Source organism: Arachis ipaensis, chromosome B08, assembly GCF_000816755.2.
Source record: "Arachis ipaensis cultivar K30076 chromosome B08, Araip1.1, whole genome shotgun sequence".
NCBI classification, from domain to species: Eukaryota; Viridiplantae; Streptophyta; class Magnoliopsida; order Fabales; family Fabaceae; genus Arachis; species Arachis ipaensis.
This window is the reverse complement of record NC_029792.2, coordinates 7222550-7228896: the sequence shown is the minus strand read 5'-3', so window position 1 is coordinate 7228896 and position 6347 is coordinate 7222550.

Sequence of the window (6347 nt, the reverse complement as noted above, 5' to 3'; positions counted from 1 at the left end):
GTAATATTATTTTTATGTGAAGACGTTATCAGTTAAAATATCCGCTTAGAATAAAATGCTTGCACAAGTGGGAATGGAATGCAGTGGGTAGGATGAAATGGAGTGGTGCACAAAAGAGAAAATTAAGGAGCACGTTTAAGAAGATATGATGTAGAGTTTACACAAATAAATCTCACACTATCAAATGACAATACAAAAAAAATATCTATCTCTCATCTTAGTCATCTCATGTCTTTAAAGTATGTAGAGTGGGGTACTAGGGTCATTAGTTTACTTTGTAACTTATTGGACATCGCTCTCTTAATAAAAGTGAGATTATTAAATATTTAATGGTCATTAGATAAATTGGTGATTATAAATAATTTAAACAAAAGTATAATACTACTGATAAAAGCTACAAAATTGATGCCAATCGTGAACTATATTATAGACAAATTAAATAATGTACAGAACAAATTCCTTAACACATGCTTGCCATAGAAGTTAATTGAACTGATTCTCAAAGAAAAAGAAAAGGGAAAGTAATTATTTTATATTGAAAAAGATTTAGTATTGATAGATTCTCTTTGTCATAGTAATAAATCCACGACAAACTAGATTAACCAAAATCTAATAAACACTATCTTGATACAGATCGACAGTTCAGAAATTTTAAATTAAAAAATAAACCCCCCCCCCCCTCTCTTCTTCTTTAATATTTAAATATAAACAACCTTTGTAGACATTTTATTTATTTATTTCTAATCATTTTAAGGTGAGTTGGGCACCAAGTGAAATCGATTACTAAAGCAATACGATACTATAATATATAACATTAATATAAGGACAATTTACGTAATTAAATTGTTTGTCTTTTAATATTATTCAATTACAATTTTATAAAGTAGGAGATATAAATATATTTTTTTTACATATTTATAGAAATCGCTATTACCGCTACTGGCAGTAGCAGTTTATAGAGCTACACAATTCGTTACAGACAGCTACGGATTACGTGAACGAACGGCAACACAGAAACTGTTAGAGGCAGTCGCGGTTTTTGTTGAAGTTGGCTTGGGTATAAACCGCTGCTGGCAGTATCGGTTTATGTGTATGAAAATACGTGCGTAAACTGCTGAAGGCAGTAGCGATTTACGTGGAGTTTGGGTGCCTATATAAACTGTGGTAGGCAGCCACGAATTCTTCATTTAGAGTGGATCTTGGATTTTTCTAGAGAGAAGATTCTAGAGAGAGGGTAGAGCAACTGGGGGTGGGTTCGAGGTATTCGAGTGCAACCTGTGGCTGGATATCATGGCAGAAGAACGGAGCTTGTACCGACTGAACGGTGTTGCCCATATTGCCAGTGTCATTGCTGACGAGGTCGGTTATATGTTATATTTTTTTTAATCATTAGCATTTAATTTTTTTTAGCATTAGTATTTATTAATTAGAAAAATGGTATGTAAGGTAGAGGAACTAGAATTTATAGTTTAACCCTTATATTTTGGAATTAGGCCTTGCATGTTAGGATGTAGAATGTAGTGGGGCTGTATATAGGAATCGGTGTGTATAGCGATTTTAGTTCAGTTAATTTACGAATGTTATATTTTGTAAGAAAAATAGTTTTTACAGTCTTATTTTCGTTAAATCGGTTAAATTGTGTAACCTGTTTTCGTAATAGTCCCAGAAAAAAAGTTTTTCACATTTTGATTTGACGATTGACTAATAGGTTAATAGTTTAATTGTTTAGTTGTTTAATTTGTTTCCTTGTTGTTATTATATAGGGGAATTTGTTGCAGATAGTAGAATTTAATTGTTTCGGGTATATCTTTCATGTTGTGTGCAGCCAACTAGGTGTATCCTATAGTGTGAGACGGCAACAAAATATGCCGATGCATGACAGGATCATCCTGTATTCAGAGAGGACTGGATTGTACCACTTGACCAGGTTAAACAGCCACTGGTTCTGGCTGGACGAGCCCTTGGTCAGTGCGTTCATTGAGAGGTGACACCCTGAGACGCACACATTTCATATGGCTTTCGGAGAGTGCACAGTGACATTGTAAGATGTGGCATTTCAGCTTGGGTTGCCTGTCGATGGGGAGGCCGTGAGTGGTTGCCTTGGTGAGTTTGAAAAATTCATGGAGGGTAGCCGACCAGCTTGGGAGTGGTTTCAGGATCTATTCGGTGAGCTGCCACCACCGAATAAGGTCAAGCAGATGACAGTCCACTTTACATGGTTCCATGAGAGGTTTAGGGTGTTACCAGCAGATGCGACCGAGGACACTGTTTGCATTTACACACGTGCCTACATCATGATGCTGTTATCCACTTAGTTGTTTGGGGACAAGAGTGCGAATCGGGTACATATACGGTGGTTGCAATTTGTGGCGAATCTTGATGACATGGGGAGGTACAACTGGGGGTCAGCCGCTTTGGCATAGTTGTATCGATGCATGTGTCGGGTTGCGAACAGAAATGTTACCAACCTGACGGGTCCTCTCCACTTGCTACAAAGTTGGATATTCTGGCGGTTTCCCTCGCTGAGGCCGTCTGGGTTTGAGGTTTTCTCGTTTCCACTGGTATCTAGGTATTCTTTATGTTTTTGAAAGTTTAAAAATGTGATATGTCGTGCTATTACAACCTTTTTTTTACCTATTTTTTCCGTTTAGGTGGTCTGCTTACTTACCTCCGAACGATGGCAAGGAACAAAAGGTCATAAATTATCGCCTTGCGTTGGAATGACTAGCCAATCTAAAATTCCGTTAAAGCATTCGCATCATGCATACCCTGGCCCGCGAAGGTTGCCTTTACATTCTGGTATTAGTCGATGGCTTCCAAGTTCAACGATGACAGGTGCGGAGGATACTGTTGTGTGCCAGAACCGGAACCTCCATGTGGTGTAGGTGTACCGCTCGGAATATCGTCATCACTGTCCCCACCAATTGCAACTGGCTCGTCATCTGAATCATTGTCCCGCATCGCATTCTCAACTTGATCCGGTCCGGCCTCAAATTCAAAATTAGGATTACTAGGAGGCACACCAGCATGAATAGCCGCAACGTGTTGAGGATCAGGAATCAGAACTGCCGCTGCTGTCACAGGCATCGATGTCGAGGCACCACTCACCGTCGTCAACTGAGGATTCGGCGTCGATGCCCCGGACTGTCAACACCATCTTCCAACTTCGCAAGCAGCTCGGGTATTCTGACCTCCGAAAAACTCCACCTGTAGTGAAACAAGACCTGCAGGTCTTCATCGGACCCTATCACAAAGGTCTCATATCTCACACCTGTTGACACAACGGCAATGAGAATCTTGTAAAATAACTTTTTAACCCACTTCGTCCCACACACACTGAGCTTCCGTGATATGCTGAGCTGAATCTCTGCCAACGTACTCGACGACCGGATAAAAATACTAAGCGGTTCTCTATCTGTAAATTTCACACCATGCCTTTTGCTCTTTTGAATTTTCTCAGAGCAATGCACTAGAGCCACAAAACTTTCCTCACCCTCCATTTGTGAGAAACAACACTCTTCCTCCACCTTTGGCCTTTGAGGGTTTATATAGGCAGCCACGCTCACACACACTCCACGTAAACTGCTACTGTCTCCATCGGTTTATGCACGCATCTCCATACACATAAACCGTTACTGTCAGTAGCAGTTTATGCCCAAGCCAACTTCAACAGAAACTGCGACTATCTCTAGCAGTTTCTGTGTTGCTGTTCGTTCGCGTAATCTGCGACTGCCTGTAGCAAATTACGTAGCTCTATAAATCGCTATTATCAGTAACAATTTCTATAGATATATAAAAAAATGTATTTATATCTCTTATTTCATAAAATTGTAATTATATAATATTAAAAGATAAATAATTTAATTACGTAAATTGTCCTTAATATAATATAAAATATATGACATCGGAATTCTTAGTGCAGCAAAGAGAGCTGCCTCCTAATAATCATAACCACACATAAAAAGGATGAATTCCTCGCTTCATTTAATTAAACCTCGTGAAGACTAAAATGGTTACCATTATATTCTCCATAGGTTGCATGAATATTGCCAATTTTTATTTCAAATTAAAAAAATTGTTGTTTATTTTACGATCCTTATTTCACTTACCCTAATGATTATATATCAACCACCTATATAAATTTTGTCTCATCACTTTCTTATTGGTTTTAATTTTCATCACTGTCATCTTTCTCTTTCATACCTTCAATTCCATCTTCCACTACGTACCCATACTTCACATTCATTCACTCTCCAGTGGCCTCACTGCCACGAATCTTCGTTCAACAACCCTAGTAAATATATTAATTAATTAGTAGTTACCATCTCGTTCATATTTATAAGACCATGACCACCGCATACATGTATATGTACTATTGCACTATATTAAACTGAAACTGACCACTCACTATTGTAATAATATGCTGACAAAATCAGCATTTAGACCCACCAGACAAAGACACTGAGTTTGAATGTATTTATTATGAAGCTTTTAATTTCTATGCATTGTTAATTTATTTTTTGTAAATATTTAATTATATATAAACGGGACACCATCTAATAGAACCCCCCAAAAAAAGAGTAAAATTACCCAACTAGTTTTTCAATTTGCCAATTATGAAACCTTTTATTTCAATTATGTTAGGTGTATATCAAAATTAATTATTAGCACAAAATTAATATTAAAATATAAAATATATATTAACTAATTTTAATATACAAATATTTTTGTATTTATTTTTTTGTTAATAGCCAGTTAATTTTTTTTTTGGTAGTTAACACGGGGCTTAAAAATCCAGCAGAAAATTACATATCAAAAGAGATTTTGGAAAGCGAGACTTTTTTTTTTGATAAAGAAAGGCCCAACCCACAACTAGCCCACATAGGTTAAGAATATTGTTTAAATATTCTTAGTTGAACAATGCGGGCCCAGCAGGAGACAATCTTTTTTTTTTGGACGGGAGCAGGAGACAATCTCAAGTAACGACATTAAACTTCACACTGAAAACACAATAATAAAAGCCCAAATATGGACCCAAAAGCCCAATAGAGCCCAATCAAATGGGAAAAAAAAGGGGGAAACGTATGATCCTTTATTTATTCTTTTTCTACCTTGCTTTATAGACTTCATTATAAATTATGAAATAGTTAAGGTTGCGTTTTGTTCCGGTCCGGCCCAGTTGGCATAAAGTTCTGGCCCGGACGGCCGACCCAACGGGTGTGTGACACCCGAACCGGGAAGAAAACCCGGACAACTCCTCTCCTTCAGCGGGGTACCTGACAACTGGGAAAGGGAAACTTCCTGGAAGGTGGGTCTGCTCCTGTGGGACCCACCCTGATGCTGGGTATATATGGAGAGGGCCTTACCCTTTCCCCAAGATACGTCACAATTCTTTCACTTTTACTGCCACCTCGTACGGATTTTGACTTGAGCGTCGGAGTCCCTTTTGCAGGTGGCTCCTCCTCTCCTCACTACTACAACTCAAGAGGTCGCGAGGCTCCAACTTTTCGCCTATCAACACGAACCTAGGAAGTCCACTTACTCACCAACAACTCAGTTTCAGATTCCCCCTATCTCCCTCTCTCACTTTGCTTATCTGACCCGTTTGGTACCCAGCAAACTGAACACGTTTGTTTACAAAGATAGGACATAGAGAAACAAAATTATGTTTGACAAATGAGATATAGATAGAAATCTTATACTAAATTAGTATATTTTGTGTTTATTCTGACAGGAAAGACATTGAGACACTAATGAGATACACAATAGGACACAGAGTCACAAAATCATATTTGGTAAATAAAACATGGGCAAAGACTTTGTATTCAGATATTCTGAATTAGTATATTTTGTGTTTATCTTACAACAGAAAGGACATTAAGACACTAATAGGATATACAAATTATTTTTTATTTTTCTTTCATTATTTTTATTAATTTTTCATAATTATATATTTTATTATTATATTTTTCTTCCTAAAATTTTTTTAATGAAAAAAAATAAAAATAAATTGAATTTTTATAATTTGTTCTAATTTATCAGTAAACAAAATATAAAAACACTAATTTTTGTATCTTTATCTTTTGTGTCTTGTTTTCAGTGTTTTATCTTATCCTATTCTCATAACCAAAAGCAGTGTAAGTAACAAAAAGACATATATATAATAGGCTATACATATAACTAATTATTTTTAATTGGCCTTTTTATTGTAGAAAGAAAAATAATTAAAGGGCATACAATTAGGCTCACTAGAGTCCAGCCCAAAAAAATTAATTAAAGGATATAAAATTAAGGTCACTAGAGAGTCTAGCCCCACTTAAATCCATGAGAAAGAAGTTAAGTGCTTC